Source organism: Muntiacus reevesi, chromosome 3 (assembly GCF_963930625.1).
Source record: "Muntiacus reevesi chromosome 3, mMunRee1.1, whole genome shotgun sequence".
Lineage (NCBI taxonomy): Eukaryota > Metazoa > Chordata > Mammalia > Artiodactyla > Cervidae > Muntiacus > Muntiacus reevesi.
This window is the reverse complement of record NC_089251.1, coordinates 243,972,768-243,993,956: the sequence shown is the minus strand read 5'-3', so window position 1 is coordinate 243,993,956 and position 21,189 is coordinate 243,972,768.

Here is a 21,189-nt window from a genome sequence, read left to right as displayed (position 1 = left end):
TTGTTTTCTTTACACCTTACTTTGCTGGTTCCTATTCTGCCTCTTCATTCTCCCATTAACATGGACATTTAAACCCAAGTCCTGCCTTCAGTCCTTCACCTGTCTTACAAATGGCTCATCTACACTGACAGCTCTAATACACTGACAGCTTTAATAATCACGTCATGGCAGGTGGCACCATTTTTCCAGCCCTATTTCTATTCCTCTGAGCCCCAGACCAGGATTACTAACTGCTTGCCACTAACATCTCCACTAACATGCAACCCTTAATTTGCAAAACCCTCAGACATTTCACTTATAAAACTAAACCAACCACCTTTGGCTCCTCAAAGTCACTACTCAATTTCCAATGTCCATTAGGGGCACCATCATTTTTCCTGGTAGCCCAAGCCATGGCCTCACTCTCACATTAGTCAGCCACTAAGCTGTGGCCATTCTTTGTTCATTTTTGTCTCTCCCCTTTCATCCTCACTGCTGCTACCTCTGTGCATCTTACAAGGGATGGCTACAAGAGCCTTCCTGTCTTCCTTCCTCTAGTCTCCTTTTATTACAACTCCTAATATACCTTACAACCACATACAACATCCAAAATCATCAAGTAATTCATGTCACAATCTTGCTCAAACAAATAACCTGTGATGGCTTCCTACTGCTAAATTTAAAGACAAAACTCTTTAAATATTTAAGATCTCAATAACCTAAACACAGCTTTCCATTCCTGTCTCAAAACTCCTTCCATTTCCTTGTGTCAAGCTTGTGATGAATTTCAACTTAAACCCTTGCCATTTTCTGAACCATCCTTGGATGTTTGCACCTCTGTCATTTTGGATTTCTGCCAACAAGAGTGCTCATTCCACCATATCCATTAATCAAGAATCCTGCCAGTCCTTCAAGAGCCAGCTCATGTTCCCTAACCCCTCCACAAATAAGCAGCACCTCCTCCTCTTAACTCAACTCCCCATCAGGATCTCAGGCTTCTTATAGACAAGGACCATCTAATTCATATGAGTCCCCTCTGCACTTGCATCAGCTGTCACTCAACAAATATTTATGAAACCAAAAGAGGAAAAGATGGAATGCAATTAAACAGGGAGGACTGAATTTTGGAATCCCAAAACAATAACTTAAGCTGACCCTTGAATTAAGTATATGCCTTTAATTAGTAGGGATTGTGGAAAGGATATACAAGAAAAAAATTAAAGAAGGCATGTTGAGCATTTTCAACAAGAAAGTCTTTCACTGTGGAGGGCTGTCCTACATATGTCAAAGTTGTGTGCCAGCCCTCCTTCCATTGGATAACCACAGGCAGCCCCCAGCCCTCTTCCAGGTGAGAAGGATAAATTAAGGTGAGCCGTGGGCACTGGAGAGGAAACTGCTGAACCCTGACAAGATCTGACTGGAGTAAAAGAATTACTTCCACCAAGGAGATGAGAAGAAGTACACCCAGCACCATTTATCTTTCACCCCCTCACGCTACTATGGAGGAAATAAAGCAACTGACAGCCACTCCTTTTTCCATCAGCTTCCTCACGCACACACTGAGAAGCAGTGAAAACATAAGGTGAGAAGCATGGCCACTAACTCTGGGTTCAAATCTCAGTTTTTATACTTCCTAGCTTCATTGGAAAGGAGAGGATTGCTTAACCCTCTGTGCCTCTGCTTCTCATCCATTAAACAGAAATAATGACTCACCTTTCAGAGTTGTGTGGTAGTCCCAGCCAACAGAAGGCACAAGACACATTGCTTATTATCACATATTGGAAAAAATCCACTAGCTAGAAAAGAGAGAATATCACCGCTGGATACACTTTCAATAACCAGGAAAACCCCTTTTATCATAGAGAGCATTTTCTGAGTAAATATTAGATGCTGGACACTATGCCAGGTGCCATACTTCCATGAGACAGTAGCTGTTACTATTGCTATTTTATAGATAAGAAAACTGAGGCACTGAAAGGTTAAGTGAGTTAAACTGGGAACCAGGATTTAATTCTTTTTGTTGACCCCACTCTGACTCATTGAGTCAGCTAATATTTAGCGAGCATATACTGTCTGGCAGGGCTTCCCAGCTGGTGCTAATGGTAAAGAATCTGACTGCCAGTGCAAGAGACATGGGCTTGATCCCTGGATTGGGAAGATCCCTAGAGTGAAAAATGGCAACCCACTCTTGTATTCTTGCCTGGAAAATTCCATGGGCAGAGGAGACTGGTGGGCTACAGTCCTTGGGGCCATAAAGAGTTAGACACGGCTGAGTCACTGAACACACACGCACACTGTCTGGCAGTGTGCTAGGTGCTGAGGATATAGCCAACACTTCAACTGATGATCAAAACAGGCTAAAACCATGCCTTCATGGAGCTTGTATTCTAGCAGGGGGAGAGAGAGAATCAACAAAATAAATAAAAACAATAAACAGATGATGGGTGGTGATCAGCTGCTGGGAGAAAATAAAGTAGGAAAGGTGGATAGAAAAGAGTGGTGAAAGGTAGGGGAACTGCAATTTTAAAATGCATGGCCAGAGAAGTATCATTGACCAAGAGGCATTTGAGAAATGAGAGGAAAGAGATGAAAGAGGAAAAATCTTAGCCAGGGATTTGGAGTAGGAGCCATTCCTAATAGAGGGTACAGGAAGTGCAAAGGCCATGAGGCAGGAGTTTGCCTGGCTTATTCAGGAAACAGCAAGAAGCCAGTACAGCTTCAGAAGAATAAGCAAAGGAGAGAAGCAGGAAGTGGGGTCAGAGAGAATGGGGTGGGGAAAGAGGAGAGATCATGTAGGTCTTCATTAGCCTTGTAAGGTAAGGACTTGGATTTTACTTAGAAAGCTGTTGGTGGGATTTGAGCAGGAGGGACATGATCTGACTTATGTTCTAACAAGTTACTCTGGTGGCTGCATAGAGAGTGAACTGAAGGAGATGTCTCTTAGAGGTACCTTAAGAACAGTCAAAATTATTGGCCAAAACACAGAAGCACCAGTGCCATCCTCAGTTCTAGCAGGTGTGATCCAAATGGACGTTTTTCAGAGTAAAGTGCTTGGGAAGCCTCTTTCCACTCTATCTAGGATGTCTTGTTGACTACACAGGTCATAGGGAGCCCTCCTTCAACTATTCAGTAGTGGGACCCTTTCTAAAGCAGACTGTCAGGATGAAATCCACAGCGGCTGGATGGAAATTGCCACATTCACACTCATCACTCCTTAGTGTTTTCCTCATTTTTGGTGGTGAAGTTGAGTACAGAACTGGTTGTCCAGTCTTAGTACACGGTACGCCTTCTATGATGGGAACATTTAGAAGACGGCCAAGTGGGAGGACAAAGTCCAAAGAGAGCTAGGATTAAGCTTAGCCAGATATTCCACAAAATGCATATTGACACCTACTCTGAGCAAATCAGTTACCAGGACTTTCCTGGTAGCTCAGACGGTAAAGCGTCTGTTTACAATGCAGGAGACCCAGGTTCAAGCCCTGGGTTTGGAAGATCTCCTGGAGAAGGAAATAGCAACCTGCTCCAGTATTCTTGCCTGGAAAATCTGCAAAGAGTTGGACACGACTGAGCAACTTCACTTTCACTTTTCTGAGCAAATCATTGAAAGACTCTAAAATGAATCAAATTTGGTCTGACCTAAGTAGGCATACCATCCATTATGTGAAAGAATATGACTTGAATATAAGTTACTATACAGCAATAAGTAGGCACACCACACATGATACAATATATAGTATAGTTACTTGAATATGATTATTTAATTACATGAATACCAGCAGCTATACTGCAAAATAGAAAGTGACGAACGTCTTATAGGGAGGGAGATAGCCTATTCAGAGGATCTGCGGGTGGCCTCTGACTTGGCCTCAGAGAGGAAACTGGAGCTAGAGACACAGAGATGGGCAGAAGAAGGTGAGGCCAGGCAAAGGGAAAGACTGGAAAATGGGGGCCTCAGGATGGGAGCTCAGTGGGTAAAGAATCCGCCTGCAATGAAGGGGACCCCAGTTCACTTCCTGGGTCAAGAAGATCCACTGGAGAAAGGATAGGTTACCCATCCAGTATTCCTGGGCTTCCCTTGTGGCTCAGTTGGTAAAGAATCCACCTGCAATGTGGGAGACCTGGGTTCGATCCCTGGGATAGGAAGGGAAAGGCTACCCACTCCAGTATTCTGGCCTGGAGAATTCCATGAACTGTATAAACCATGGGGTCACAGAGAGTTGGACACAACAGATCAACTTTCACTTTCAGGATGGAAACCAAGGTTGGGAGTTTAGAGAGAGTCGGGAATGCTCAGAAAAAGCTCTCAGCAACATATTTAAAACGAAAATTCTGGGCCCGCACCCAGCAATTCTGAGTTGATGGGTGGAAAAATCTCTATTTTTAGCAAGGACCCTCAAGTAATTCTGAAGCAGTTAAGTCCCACTCGACCCTACCTCCACTTTGAGAAATACCAGTAGAGATGAGTTAAAACCACCCATGTAAAATTTTCCTTATTATTTTCTCTCATATAATCCTATTTATTTCCCCTACAGGACTAACTATTATAGATACTGTTTATACATCTTTTACTATTGTTTCACTCCACAGGATATGAGCTCTATTAAGTCACCAACAAACAGCAAATATTATACTTAATACTGGCAGAATGTTGAACGGGAGAACTAGGTCTGAGTGCTGGAGGCCTTGAATATCTCACTAGGTATACAAACCTTATTCTAAAGGCAAGTCACTCAACTTCTCTGTTCCTCAGTTTCTTCTGCTGTAGAACATGGAAAATAAGAATATTTTCTCTATGGATTTGTTCTATTAATTAAGATAAACATGCCAACATATGTAAACTTTAGATCTATTCCTGATCCTGGTTCATAGCAAGTTCTCAGTAAATTATTATCACTATTATTATTAACCAGTGGGAAGCTATGGGAGGTCCCAAACAAAAAAGTAACCTAATGGTCAGTTTAGGAAGATTCACCTGGTAGGAGTATGTAAAGATGGATGAAAGGAGTGATTCTAACTGGGAAGATGAACCAGAAGGCTACTGGTGGATTCTGGTTAGAGTTATAAGGGTTTGTACTAAGGCAGAAGTCTCAGGAAAACAAAAGGGCTATCTGAGAGAAAATTAGTAGTAGCAGAATCAACAGATTTGGGGTAAAACATAGACTGTAGAAATGAAAAGGAAAAGCAGAATTAAAAAGCAGTTAGAGTTTTGAGCCTGGAGAACTAAGAGACAGTCAACCAAAATGGGGAGCCCTAGAAAAGGCACAGTTCTGGGGAGAAATTCCAAGTTTTTCTGGGGATCTGCTGGGTTGAAGGATGAGTGACAAGAAGGCAGAACTGGAGCTCAGGAGAGGCTGTGCTGGGAGAACTCACTGGAGAACAGTCTGTAGAGAGGCATGAGCTGTGACCCTGGTGGGGTTCCTGAGGCAGAGGTGGGTGTGGGGGAAAGGGGAAGGCAGAACCTCATACAACCTGTTCACTGAGCAGAGGTGTGACATGTGGAGGAGGAGCCAGAGGAGGAGCTGACAAGGGGGTTCTGGAGAGAATGGAGATCAGAGTGTCCTGAAGAAGTGGGGTGAAGTGCCCTGAGAGGATGAAGAGCAGGATTCTGGAGTTCTGGAGAGAATGGAGATCAGGGTTTCCTGAAGAAGTGGGGTGAAGTGCCCTGAAAGGATGAAGAGGAGGAGGGTTAAGGAAAGGTCTGGAATTTTTTCTTCAAAAAGATGCTCCGAGGAGGCACCAGGTGAGAACATGGAGAGAATGGCCAGGATTTAAACACCTCGCTTGGGAGCTAAAAGCAAGGGTTCCTAATGGCATCCAGGCAGCATGCCCAGCCCTGTCCACGGAACAACACCCCAGGGGTCAGCTGGACCTAGCACACTGTCACTCAGCCTGAAGGGCCCCGGTGCTCACAGAGTGGCAGGGAAAGACAATGAGTGTGGGCCAAACTTTTTTTAAAAAGACTTATAAAATAAATAAATAAATAAATAAAAAAGACTTACAAGAAAGTCAGAACATAGTCATAGTTTCATGGTCTCATGATAAAGCCATTTGTCAGGGTGGGATGCGGGGTAGGACGGAGGCTCCAGAAGGGGGAGATATATGTATACATTGGCTGATTCACTTTGTTCTATAGCAGAAACTAACACAACTTTGTAAAGCAACTATACTCCAATAATAAAATTATTTTGAAAAGAAAAAAAAGCCATTTATCACTTAAGCCTCTAACTGTTGCAGACTAGCTCCTATAGATGAAAAATTCTCATTTAACTACCTAAAAATATATATCATTTGTGGAAGTGACCATACTTTACAAAAACCATGAGTAACTGAAAAAGCATTAAGAAACAGAACACATTTTGTAAAATGCCTGCTTTTACTTGGAGAAATAATTCTATTTTTCGGTGGCAGAATCTATTGCTCTGAGGCAAGAAGTCACTGCTATGGACTATATGTTTGTGCCCCTACCCCACACCATGAATTCATATGTAAAAGCCCTAATCCCCAATTCAATGGTATTTGGAGGTGGAGCCTTTAAGAGGTGATTAGGTCATGGAGTCTTCACAAATAGGCTTAGTGTCCTTAGAAGAAGAGACGGAGAGGATGGCCCTTTGCCACTGAAGACGCAGCAAGAAGGCGACAGTCTGCAAATCAAGGAGTAGGCTCTCACAGAACCCAACAATGCTGGTAGCCTGATCTTGGACTTACCAGCCTCTAGAAACTGTGGAAAATAAAATCCAAACAGAACAGAACAAAGCAGTCACCCGGCTATACCACAGATCAAAACAGAAAACTATCTGAGTTCATCACTGAGGGCCTTATGTAGATTTGAGAAGGAAATCTTCCAAATTTACAAGATTTCTTATTCTAATGAGTTCTAAGTTACTTCACAAATATATAACTAAATAATGAGCACTTTTTAGTACTATCAATAAGTCTGATTCAGTCAGTCAGTCAGTTCAGTTGTTCAGTCATGTCCAACTCTTTGCAACCCCATGAAATGCCAGGCCTCCCTGTCCATCACCAACTCCCGGAGCCTACCCAAACTCATGTCCATTGAGTCGGTGATGCCATCCAACCATCTCATCCTCTGTCGTCCACTTCTCCTGCTGCCCTCAATCTTTCCCAGTGTCAGGGTCTTTTCAAATGAGTCAGCTCTTTGCATCAGGTAGCCAAAGGATTGGAGTTTCAGCCTCAACATCAGTCCTTCCAATGAACACCCAGGACCGATCTCCTTTAGGATGGGCTGGTTGGATCTCCTTGCAGTCCAAGGGACTCTCAAGAGTCTTCTCCAACACCGTAGTTCAAAAGCATCAATCCTTCGGTACTCAGCCTTCTTTATAATCCAACTCTCACATCCATACACGACCACTGGAAAAACCATAGCTTTGACTAGATGTACCTGTGTTGACAAGTAATGTCTCTGCTTTGTAATATGCTGTCTAGGTTGGTCATAACTTTCCTTCCAAGGAGTAAGCATCTTTTGATTTCCTGGCTTCAGTCACCATCTGCAGTCATTTTGGAGTCAAAAAAATAAAGTCTCTCACTGTTTCCACTGTTTCCCCATCTATTTCCCATGAAGTGATGGAATCAGATGCCATGATCTTAGCTTTCTGAATGTTGAGCTTTAAGCCAACTTTTTCACTCTCCTCTTTCACTTTCATCAAGAGGCTCTTTAATTCTTCTTAATTTTCTGCCATAAGAGTGGTGTCATCTGCATAAGTCTGATTAGCTCTATTTTAAAAATACATCCCTGAATCCAAATACCTGCCACCACCACCACCACATACCCCCAAGGAGCCTTTTGGGCAAATTAGAAAAAAGACCCCTTATCACCTCTGCCAGCATCTCCATCAGGGCCCTGCATTCAGCCCTGCTACTTTCTCCAGGGGCTCAAGTCACCCAGGTCCCCCATCAGGACCACAGTCACAGTCTCCTTTCTTCCTGTCTCCAGCTCCTATCCTTGCCCCTCATCCCTAGCAGTCAGTTCCCCACACAGTTACAAGCAAGATTCGTTTTAAAGTTATGCAAAAGGCTACTGCATTTAGAACTGGATCCCACCTTGTCCCACCAAGAACCTGCATCACCTAGATCTTTTTCCCTCTCTGAACTCGAACTCTTATCACTGGTCTGGAGCAGCAAGCTTGTATTTTTATGATCCTACCAAATCTCTCAATTGTCTTCACATTTTTGAGCCTCAGTTTCCTCATCTGAAAGATGAGATGGTTGAACTAATCATGGTTTTGTGATTGCTCAAGGCACTGCTCACCGAACTTGCTCAAACCCGGAGCTGCTGACACTGAATCTTCAGGGGAGAGATCAGGAATGGGCATTTGACCATGCTCCCTGGGTGAGTCCAGAGATCTCTCGTTACCTCTAAGTTCCCTTCCCTAGTGTTGTATGATTTTTAAACCCTAAGCCTATACAAATACTGAGAGGAAAAAAAAGAATCATGGCATAATTGAATTTATCAAATATTGTTCAAATCGTCATTTCCAAATCAGAAGGTAGTCACGATGTGGCGGATACTAAGGAACAGTACACACCCACAGCTATGACAAATGATTAACTAAATGATCAGATTTTTTTCACTTCCTTACCAAAGTATGGAGAAATTTATCTTGACTTTAACTGCCTTAGACCTGAGTGAAATACATTAAAAACAACTCAAATGACTGATGACTAATGCCCTTCAATTTGGCATCAAGCTGAGAAATTCTGTGCAGAAATAAAGTGGTTTATAATCCCACAGGTCTGTTCTATTATAAACTGCAGGTGGCAAATCAAGTAGCTATGAACTATGATGTGTGTGTAAAAAATCTATACTCAAGGAGGGCATTTCTGCACTCTTTTAACGGGAATTTAACAGCCCAGACAAAAGGCAGATGTTAGTCTTGAGGACCCAGGGATCTAGATGATGCCTGAAAGGGTTTGAGGCCGGAGTGGCTATCAATCCCCTCACCTGCGCAACATGCAGGGCAGCTGTGCCTGCCTTTTGCAAGAAAAGCAATCGAAACTAAGCTCAGAAGAAAGCTGGAAGGAAAATAACTGCAACTCACATTGATGACCTATTTTCTGAATCCGGCTTATCTGAGATTGGATTGTCACTCCTCCAAAAACCCGTCGAACCCTTCAGGCCCAGGAAATGGCATCTTTGAGAAGTGCAGGGACCAGAATGTGCAGCACATCACCAGCAGAGAGCTTGCTTCTGACACAGGTTGCAAGCGGCACAGCTTCACAGGGCTATTGTGGGAGCGGCGGACACGTCTACCAAAGCCTCAGAGGCGCTTCATTCTTAGCCAAGATTAACATGATGCTAATCGGTAGTGAGCCTGATCTCTTTAGTGTCTCCTACCAGCGTACGCAGCAGAATCAACACCATCCAGCCTCCCAGTCTCCAAGTGCATGTCATGTAATGTTTCCAATATATCCCTCCACTTCAGTCTGCAGTTTCCCTTCATTCCAGACATCCTACAAACTAATCATCTTTTTTTGACTCAAGGGCTCAGTCAAGGCCTGCAGGCAGGTTCACTTTTCTGATCTGCAGTTGCACCTTGGCTAAATGCCATGAATTTCTGATCTGAATTCCTAAATAAAAAAGAAGTGACTCTTCAACAGCATTCAGAAGCATGCTCTGGGCCAAGAGGAGAGAGGGGCAGCTGGGAATAGGAAGACAGGGCCTGCAGCAAACTTCTTTTCTGGCCAGCCCAGGTGGCATGCAGGCCCTCGTAAAATAGCTGAGGACTGCAAAGCGGCAGGCAGCAAGAGCCAATAACCTTGGATTAGCTGGATCCATAAATTGTGAAGAAGAGTCTGTTTAACCCAGGACCAAGAGCCCAGGGGGGAATGCTGAGCAGATAAATTTAGGTACAGTTTTGAAGGAAAAAGTGAACAGGATTCATGTACATGAGGCAGGAAGGAAATACAGAGCCAAGAAACAGCTCTCAGAGGATGCAGATGTAAGAGTGTCATTTAGAGAATGCTCATGTTATAGTTTGTAGAATCATAACACAGCTGGATGGAACTGATTGATAATCCCATCTATTTGCTGAATAAGTAAATGGATGAATGAGTGAACAGGATACAAAAAAGAACAAAGTCCAATAGAAGGGTCATAGACATAATCAAAAGATGCGTCAATACACAAAAATCCAATGATGGCAGAGTTCTCAGGCAGCCTGAAGGGTTAAAATTGAAATCCAGAGGTGATAGGGAGTCACACCAGGCTCTTAAACAGAGGGGTAAAATTGGAAATTTTCTTTGAGAAAGATTCCTGGCAGTTTTCACAGGAAAAAGTAGAACAGGAAGGCCAATAAGATAGTTTCAAAGATCACTGCCCAGGCACCAACAAAGGAGGATCAGCTAAAACATCTTTAACCAGAGATTTTCCCTGGGCACCCCAGCAACTTATCCTGTCTTCCTGCCCCACTTCTCCACCCCCCACCTCAGCCCTGACAATACTTGTTAACTCAAAATGGACCATCTGAAGGAAGGAATGGGCTCCTGCAAATAGCTGAGAGTCTGATCGCCTCCAGATAAGTTTTTTCATCTGAGTAACGAGTTAGAGGTCATTCCCAGTGTGTGCACAGAAGTGACAACCTGACAGCCATTTGCATAATTTTTCTTCTTTAACAGCCTTCAAAATAATAATAGGCAAACTAGATAGAATTTATTCATTTTAAATTTGCTTGAGCTGCTGGCATTAATGAAGGTAACTACTAAAGGACCATAAACATTTTAAATTCACAAATCATGTAGTGTATCACTTGTCCTCTCCAAGGAGATATTTGAGGGAATTTGTGCTACTATAATTATCAACTGATTTGATTCTGGGATTTTGATGGCCACTTGTTTTTTGATGTACTGATATTGGAAGGTAGCTTTCTTAGAAAGTTCATCTAAGAAGGGCAGAAAAAATGATATCAAAAATAATATAATGGTATCAAGATAATAACAATGATGTAATAATATGATATCAAGAATAAGAGACACATCATGTCAGCAATGACTCAAGAATCTAAGAATCCAGAAGCAAAAGAATGTCATAGATGACTTTTGCAGGTTCTGACATCACTACACAGTCTGCAACACTGTGACAGTGTCTGTGATTGTCATTATATATCCCAGTCTTAACATAGCAACTGGTAATATGGTGCGATGGTGAAAGACGTGACCAACTGGATGAACGAGTGAATGAAAAAATGAATGAAGAATGAATGTGAGTTCTTTACATAGTAAAGGCAATTGAGACACCTAAGAAATTTATGCATAAGGGTTACTTTTTAAAATAGATGGAAATAGCAAACATTTCAACATTTATTCATAAGCCTATGTGCCCCCATGTTTGCACAACTGCACACACACATCTCAGGTAAAAACACCTTCAGCGGGAGGGGGGATCGGGATGGGGAACACATGTAAATCCATGGCTGATTCATGTCAATGTATGGCAAAAACCACTATAATATTGTACAGTAATTAGCCTCCAACTAGTAAAAACAAATGAAAATAAATAAATAAAATGTGTATAAGCAACAACAACAACAAAAAAACACCTTCAGAAGGTACAGACATCAAACAGACTTAAGTTTTAAAATTCTTTATACAGTCAAAACATTTTAAAATGAATTACCATCAATTAACCTTTCGGTCTCCCTCAATCATTTATGAAGTGCCAGGTACCGCATTTGGTGGCGGAAGAATTGCCAAGGCAAAAAAAGAGCTAACTTGGAGGTTTCTCCCCATGGATAATTTTTCCAAAGAATATTCTATTACTTTTTATCCTAAACAGATGCATTTTTTGGCAGGACCAAAATAATCCATTTTCTGCTCTATTTTAATACCCACATTTTCAATTCATGGGTATTATCCCTCAATTCCAAATGACATTCTAAGTCAAATGAGAACTTTGCCAAAGTCATCAGCTGGTACTTAAAAAAGGAAAACAGATCTTAATGGTAAAAGGAGAGAAGATCTCTGGATATTAAGTCTGTCCTGAATAGCACAGTCATTGAAATTTGCAAGGCAAACAATATGTTCAATTTGAGATTTTTAAAGTTGGGGGTCTCAAGTTCTGTTTTCACACACACACACACACAAACACACACACACACACACACACACACACCCCAGGCATACACAGATCTCCCTTTTGTCTGTAAGGACAAAAGAGAAAGAATGGCTAAAGAGCAGACCGAGGACTGTGGTTTTGATGTGGGTCATGTTCCCAGGCAGCTGTTACTACACTTGTATGCTTCTTTCTGTGTAAAGGACCATCCTTCTTCATCCTGAATGCCATAGAATTTACTATGATGTTGCCATTCTACTGCCCCAATCATGCTTTGGATACCATTGTGTTGAAATCATTTAGTATTCATATTTTTAAATAAATCCTCCTAACACCCCTCTAATCAAAGCACGGTTGGATCCAGCCTATCAGTGTGCTGTGGTGTGACAGGTCCTAGTGCCCTAAAGCACACTCCTCGCGCTCAGGAATGGAACAGGAAATGTGCTGCGGGAGCCCAAGACAAAGAGCTAATCCAGCCCAGGAAGTGCCTCCCCAACTTGGTTGCACACTGGAATCACCTGGGCAGACTTAGAAATACTAATTCCTGGGTCCCACCCCTAGAGATCCTGATTTAATTGTTCTGGAGTACAGCTCTGAGCATCAGCAATTTTCAAACTTCCCAAAGGAGTCTAGTGTTCCACAAAGTTGAGAGTCATCGCTGCAGGGAAGCGGTTTCAAATTTTAGAGGGTGTCAGAATCCCCTTGAGGGCTTGTAAAACTCAGGCTGCTGGGACCCAAACCAAGAGCTTCAGACATTAGTTGCGAGGAAGAGTCTCAGAAGGTGCATTTCTATCAACTTCTCAAGTGATGCCACTGCCGGAGTCCAGGGACCACACTGTTCTGGGGGGTCAGGGGAGGCGGGAGCTGAAGGGATGGGGAAGAAGGGAGTGTTCCAGGCAGAACAAAGACTCAGAGACATGCCCAAGGGCAAACACACATTCCAGGAACTGAAAGGTTTGTCCTACGGTCAGAGTTTAGCAAGCAACGAGAAGGTAATGCAGATCAAGGCTGAGAAGTAGGTGGCAGAACAGACAAGGTGGAACACACGCCCTGTTCCTGCCCTCCCTGGTTTTGCCTGAGGAGAAACTGACTCCAGGAGGCAAAAGAGTGTGCTCTTCTTCACAGGGACTGGCCCCACCAGAGCTATAATCAATAACCCCCTTAAGTCTCAGGTTATTAAAAGTCCAGGCTGCTGCTGCTAAGTCGCTTCAGTCATGTCCGACTCTGTGTGACCCCATAGACGGCAACCCACCAGGCTCCCCCGTCCCTGGGATTCTCCAGACAAGAATACTGGAGTGGGTTGCCATTTCCTTCTCCAACGCATGCATGCATGCTAAGTCACTTCAGTCATGTCTGACTGTATGCGACCCTATGGACAGCAGCCCACGAGGCTGCTCTGTCCACACGATTCTCTAGGCAAGAATAGTGGAGTGGGTTGCCATTTCCTTCTCCAAAAGTCCAGGCTAGATTATCATTAAAAAGTATTAACACCCTCTACAGATACAACATTCTGTAGCTTTCATGACACTTTTGCAAACATATCATTCAGTTCTTACAGACGTTCTGGAAGGCAAGAAGACCTGGAACTCCTGTCTTCATTACTCTGACAAGGGAAAATGAATCAATTAGCGGAGAGGGGGCAGCCAGGTCTCAGACCCAAGCATTCAGCCTCCTGGTCTGGTGATCTTTTGTAATTCATTACCCTGCAACTTTTAATTCTACCTCCAAATGGAAAAGCCCAGTCTCCTAGGAAAATTGTCCTCCTAGTGCTAAAAGAAAAAGCAGGTAAGTAAACCCAGCTCTTCACAGAGTTTAGGTGCACATACACCTGCTTATAGAGTCTGTACGTGTATCACCGCAGAATGTTCCAGAGAGCCCTGGCTATGTTTGGACAACTATTTGACTCCAGAAATTCTGTCAGATATAAAACTGATTTGAAAGAGAACTAAAGTGTTTGTCATCACATTCTAGATGACTTCCTGAGGCAATAGCCCTGAAATCTGAGCAACGGTGAGGGGGGCTGTAATGTTTAAGTGTGTTATACTGCAAGTCAAAAAAGCTGGATTTTCCTAAACCATGGATAGCTAAGAGACTGCATGAATGTAATGCACAATTCAGGAACTTACTGTTTTATTGCTTTTTTTTTTCTGTCCAAATTAATACTCTTTTGAAAAGATTGACTCCTACTCTAACTTTTGTATTTTCTTTAAATTTCAAGAGTGTATTATTCTTTACTCTGATTATAAAGTAGTATATATTTGTAGGCAAAATATTGGAAAATACAGGAAAGAATTTAAGTGAAAATAAAATCATTCATAATTTTGCCCCCAAAACTTATCAGAATCAATGTTTTAGTATCCTTTCTTCAGACATTTTTTTAAAATGCTTGTGTGTGTTTATAAATATTGATGATCTAATGTTTGACATTTGATTTTTTTAAAATATTATAGTAGTAGGTTTCTATATTATTTAACTATAATTGTGATTCTTAAAAGGGAATACGCCCACTAGTAGAGTATCAGAATCACCTGGGAAGGCTCTTTTCAAATCACAATTTCTTTCCCAACCTATGTCCCAACCAGCCCCTCCATCAAGCTAAGACTTGCTAGTGGATAAATATTGTTCAGATGAACGAGAACATCACATGCCTCTCATATGAGAACTGCCAGTCTAATATATCACTGACCATTTCTTTTTCTATTATGTGGCTCCACCAAAATGTATATAACCAATCTACTATGAACATTATGTTGTTTCCAATTTTTACACATTTAAGAACTATTACAATAACATTTTCAGGGTTTCCCAGGGGGCACGAGTGGTAAAGAACCTGCCTGCCGATGCAGGAGAGTTAAGAAATGCAGGTTAGATCCCTGGGTCAGGAAGATCCTCTGGAAAAGGTCATGGCAACCCAATCTAGTATTCTTGCATTGAGAATTCCATGGACAGAGGAGCCTGACTTGCTACAGTCCACAGGGTCACAAAGAGTTGGACACAACTGAAGGGACTTGGCATACACAATAACATCTTCACATTCTTGAATGAATTCTTGTATACATACCTGATGATTTTAGGCTAAAGTCCTGGACTAAAGGAGTTGAATATTTCTAAGGTTTATGCATAGCTTTGGGGGCAAAGATACAGCCTACACTAGAGAATGATCCAAAAAAAATACGAATATATAAATATACAAAGAATAGTTCTCATACTGAATGAGTTGTTTTCAATCACTGGTTCTTCTAAGTAAAAGGCATTCATAGACTTTTATTTAGGTGTCTGAACACTCTAGATTTCATGCATGCACAAAGCTCCCAGGGAAGTTCGCACATCTGCCTCCACTGTGACTTCAGAGATGCTTTGGCCTCTGAAGTCTTAACTACCTGCTTATACCTTCTTGGAAAGACCCATTAATCAGCCTTCTTAATTCTCTTAAGAATGAATTTTTTTCTGGCACTAACTGCCTATCCAGTCTCCTCACAGGGAAACCTTCAGCTTCCTTTTCTTTCAAAGTCAGAATGGAAGGGCTAACTATGATACGCATGTCTGCATACACACAGCCCCACATGTGTTATTTCTTTTCAACCGGAAAAGGTTTCCTTGGCAACCACCTACATCACTGCCTCAAAGCCTCCTGCTCAGTAAGTCCCTGATGATAGCAAAAAATAAGACTCTTCCTCTATAGATTTTACTGCTTTGTCCCCCAAGAGCATTTCTCCACATGGGCAGAAATGGTAGCTGTCTTGTTTGTCATCAACCACTGGTCTCCCAGTGCTTGGCAATAGATCTCAAAACATATTTGCTAAATGAATAGATGAGATTCAGCAACCTCTGTTTTGTATGTAAGACCTGTGAAACTCATAAGCATTTTGAATATTTAGAAACAAAACAAACTTGACAAAACAGTTTGCAAACAGCCATATGGTGGTTTCCTCACAAGAGATGTTCAAAATGAAAATACCCTACTTCCTCTAATTTGTTCTGAACTGAATCTGCAATGTACTCGTTAGAACTAACTTATAAGACCTGAATACACAGTAGATGTACTATTACCCCAACCAGATTACAAAGTGAGAACTGTTCTTACCACAGTTGCTGAATATGGTTGGGGAGGTTGTACACTGCCCAAAGTCAACCAGCCAAGGAGATGACTGGAGCCAAAATCTAGCTCAGGCTCTACTCATTATTACATGTGCCATGGCACGGTGCTGCATACACTCAGAGAAAAAGGCAACTTTTTCCAATGATCACCAGGCACCATCACTGACCAAGTTGTTGAGCATTTTGTAATTCACACAACAGCACTAGATGGGTTCTCTGTTTCTTACATTTATTCATATTCCTCAACCACATGTAGCAAAGTTCTTAAATATGTCAGGCACTCCATCAACGTACATCTAATAGATTGAGGGAATATAGTGTTCATAGATAATTCATAATTTTATTAATACAATTCTGAAGGAGGAAACATCCCAGCAGAATAGTGGTTCACTCAATTTGGGATCAAATACCATTTTAGCAATTGAAGAGAATTCAGAAAACATGTCCTTCTCACTTAATAGGAGAAAAGGAGGCTGAGAGAGTCATCTAGATTACTGGACTCTTAGCACAGCACTGTTAGGCCAGCCCAGATACATATTAAATCCTCCAAATATCTAAACTGTAAAAGCCCCTCCAACAGGACCACCCCCCAGTCCCCAGCTAAGCAAGTCTCATGATAAAGTAAGCAGTTTTGCAATTCAACTGGGACTTTGAATTTCAGCTGGGTTGTTATATTGCACGAATTATTTTTTCATAACATCAAGATATTCTCCTAACTTTCTAAATGAACTCTGATAGAAAAGAAATAAATCAAACTTTTATAAGATCTAATAGATGTCAGAGTGTTCATTCCTCGGCAGAAATTCTAATTCTTTTTTTGAAAAAAAGATTAATCATCAAAGCAACTTACTATTGAAGTTCCTCATTTATATTATATTAAATTTATATTACTTGCCACTTCTATCAACTCTAAAGGAGTAATTTTCTATATTGAATTATTTATATTCTCTTGTAATCAGATATCTGATAAACTTTTAAACATTTATACACCTACCTAATTCAAAGATGGTAAGTGAACTAATCTGAAAATGAAAATCCACCTGTCAGAATTCAGAGCAGTACAGAATTTCCGCATGTCTCTTTATCTACTTACCTGTATCTCTACACACACGCCTGCATAATAGGTACCCAGTCATCATTAAATGACTGATGAATAAACATAATAAATATCGTGACTTAAGATGGCAAGTCAGATAATGTCCACAAACAATAGTAGATAAAATAGCATATTACTACATTATTTCAGCACTTTATGAATTTTAATGCACCCTACCTTGTTTGTTATTGTCATTTCTATAGAAAAGTCTTTTTTTTTTAATTGGAGGAAAATTGCTTTACAATGTTGTGTTTATTTCTGTCATAAAATGCAAATAAGTCATAATTTGTGTGTGTGTGTATATATATATATATATATATATATATATATATATATATAAATACCTCCTCACTCTTGAGCTTCCCTACTCTGCCCCCACCCCACCCCCATCCCAACCCTCTAGGTCATCCCAGAGCACCAGACTGGGCTCCCTCTAGCCAGACTAGCCTTCCTCTAGCTATCTATTTCACCTAGGGTAGTGTACATATGTTAACGCTACTTTCTCAACTTGTCCCACCCTCTCATTCCTTTGCTGTGTCCACAAGTCCATTCTGTACATGTGCATCTCCATTCCCTCCCTGCAAATAGATTCATCAGTACTGTTTTTCTAGATACCACATATGTGTGTTAATATACAATACTCTAACTCTAGGTTCATCCAACTCACTCCAACTGACTCAAATTTGTTCATTTTTATGGTTAAGTAATACTCTATTATATATGTACCATATCTTTATCCCTTCATCTATTGACAGACATATAGGTTTCTTCTGGCAACCCACTCCAGTATTCTTGCCTGGAAAATCCCATGGACTGAGGATCCTGGTAAGCTACAGTCCATGGGGTCGCAAAGAGTTGGACACGACTGAGCGACTTCACTTCACTTCATTGTAAAAAGTGCTGCAATGAACTTTAGGGTACATGAAAAGTCTTGATGTTGGATTTCTCATATAGCAGGGGCCAACCTATACCATATCCCTGGACCATGAACCAGTACCGTACAGCAGGGGGTGAGCAAATCTTCATCTGCTGTTCCCCATCCCTTCCATCACTCACATTACCTCTTGAATCATACCCCACCCTGTCCTGTCTGTGGAAAAATTGTCTTCCATGAATCTAGTCCCTGGTACCAAAAAGGTTTGGACTACTATCCTATAATACTGCTGCTGCTGCTGCTAAGTCACTTCAGTCATGTCTGAGTGTCCTATAATACTAAGACTCTCATAATACAAGCATATTTTAATTTGGTATGAGCCATAAGAACTCCTAATCAAGATGCATGTGTGTTAGTTGCTCAGTTGTGTCCCATTCTTTGCAACCCCATGGACTGCAGCCCACCAGGCTCCTCTGGTCATGGGATTCTTCAGGCAGAAATACTGGAGTGGGTTGCCATTGCCTTTTCCACCTAATCAAGACATGAGCTTTTAAAAGAGAGAATTAAATTTGCTCCTTTAAAGTGTCACAAGAAGATAATTTACACATTGCTTATCTGTTCTGACTTTCTGTATTAGTTTCCTCAGTTCAGTTGCTCAGTCATGTCTGACTCTGCTATCCCATAGACTACAACATGCCAGGCATCCCTGTTCATCACCAGCTCCCAGAGTTTACTCAAACTCATGTTCATTGAGTCAGTGATGCCATCCAGCCATCTCATACTATGTCATCCCCTTCTCCTCCTGCCCTCAATCTTACCCAGCATCAGGGTCTTCTCAAATGAGTCAATTCTTCACATCAGGTGGCCAAAGGATTGGAGTTTCAGCTTCAGCATTAGTCCTTCCAATGAACAGACTGATTTCCCTCAGGATGGACTGGTTGGATCTCCTTGCAGTCCAAGGGACTCTCAAGTCTTCTCCAACATCACAGTTCAAAAGCATCAATTCTTCAGTGCTCAGCCTTCTTTATAGTCCAACTCTCACATCCATACATGACTACTGGGAAAACCATAGCTTTGACTAGATGGGCCTTTGTTGGCAAAGTAATGTCTCTGCTTTTTGCTGTCTAGGTTGGTCATAACTTTTCTTCCAAGGAGGAAGATTTTTTTAATCTCATGGCACAGTCACCATCTGCAGTCATTTTGGAGCCAAAAAAATAAAGTCTCTCACTGTTTCCACTGTTTCCCCATCTATTTGCCATGAAGTGATGGGACCAGATGCCCTGATCTTAGTTTTCTGAATGTTGAGCTTTAATGCAACTTTTTCATTCTCGTCATTTACTTTCATCAAGAAGCTCTTTAGTTCTTCTTTGTTTTCTGCCATAAGGGTGGTGTCATCTGCATATCTGAGGTTATTGATATTTCTCCCAGCAATCTTGATTTCAGCTTGTGCTTCTTATCATTGCTATAAATTAACACAAACCTAGTAGCTTAAAATAACAAACATTATTACCTTATAGTCCTGGAGGTCAAAAGCCTGAAATAGGTGGTTGTTTTTAGTACTAAGTCATGTGAAACTCTTTGCAACCCTATGGACTATAACCCACCAGACTCCTCTGTCCATGGGATTTCCCAGGCAAGAATAATGGAGTGGGTTGCCATTTCCTTCTCTAGGGGATCTTCCTGGCCCAGGGATCGAACTCACATCTCCTACATTGCAGGCAGATTCTTTACTGCTGAGTCGTATGGGAAGCAGTATTACTGGGCTAAATTCAACGTGATAGTAGGGCTATATTCCTCCTAAAAATTCTGTAGTAGCAGAGCTGATGCTGGGAATGACTGAAGGCAGGAGGAGAAGGGGATACAGAGGATGAGATGGTTGGATGGCATCCCTAATTCAATGGACATGAGTTTGAGCAAGCTCCAGGAGTTGGTGATGGACAGGGAAGCCTGGTATGCTGCAGTCCACAGGGTCGCAAAGAGTTGGACCCAACTGAGGGACTGAACTGAGCAGAGAATCTATTTCTTTGTCTTTTCAGCTTCTAGAGGCCACTTGCCTTCCTCAGCTTGTGGTCTCTTCTTCATCTTCAAAGCTAGAAAAATAGCATCTTCAAGTCTCTCTTGGACTCTGACCCCTGACTGTCCTGCCTCCCTCTTTCACTCATAAGGATCTTTGTGTTTATATCAGATCCACAGGTAATCCAGGTAATACTCCTATGTCAAGATTCCTAATTTAATCAGACTGCAAAGTTTCTTTTGCCATGTAAGGTAACATAGTCACAGGTTCTGGGGATTAGGGCATACACATATTTGGGGGGTGGGGAGGCAGATTATTCTGGCTACCCCCATCCCAAAACCATGGCTGGCATTTAGCATTGAGCAGTGCCCAAGGGAGGCAACACAGAAGTAATGAATAAGACACATTTTGGGAGTGAAGGAGACCTGGGTTTGGATTCTGGCTTTGACCATTTACTAGGATTCCTGGGTAGTTCAAATGATAAAGACTCTGCCAGCAATGTGGGAGACCTGGGTTTGATCCCTGGGTCAGAAAGATCCCTGGAGAAGGTCATGGCAACCCACTCCAGTATTCTTGCCTGGAGAATTTCATGGACAGAGGAGCCTGGCAGGCTGCAGTCCATGCGGTCACAAAGAGTCGAACACAACTGAGCAACTTTCACTTTTGACCATTTACTAGCTATACTGGAGGAGGAAATGGCAACCTACTCCAGTCTTCTTGCCTGGAAAATCCCATGGACAGAGGAGTCTGGTGGGCTACAGTCCATGGGGTCCCAAGAGTTGGACATGACTTAGAGACTAAACCACAACCACCACCACCACCACTAGCTATATGGCCTTGGCCAATATATTCAAATCATTAGCCTCAGCTTTTTCACTTGAAAAATGGGGTCACAGTACCTACTTTGTTTTGTTGCTATAAGGATTAAGGAGAAAACAAACACAAACCAGCTGGCTCCCAATCCACAGTGGGTGTTGAATAAATTTGAGTCAATTTCTCTTGCTTCCACACTGAACGGGCACAGCAACATTAAGCCAATTAATGACTAGTGACTGTAGCCATGA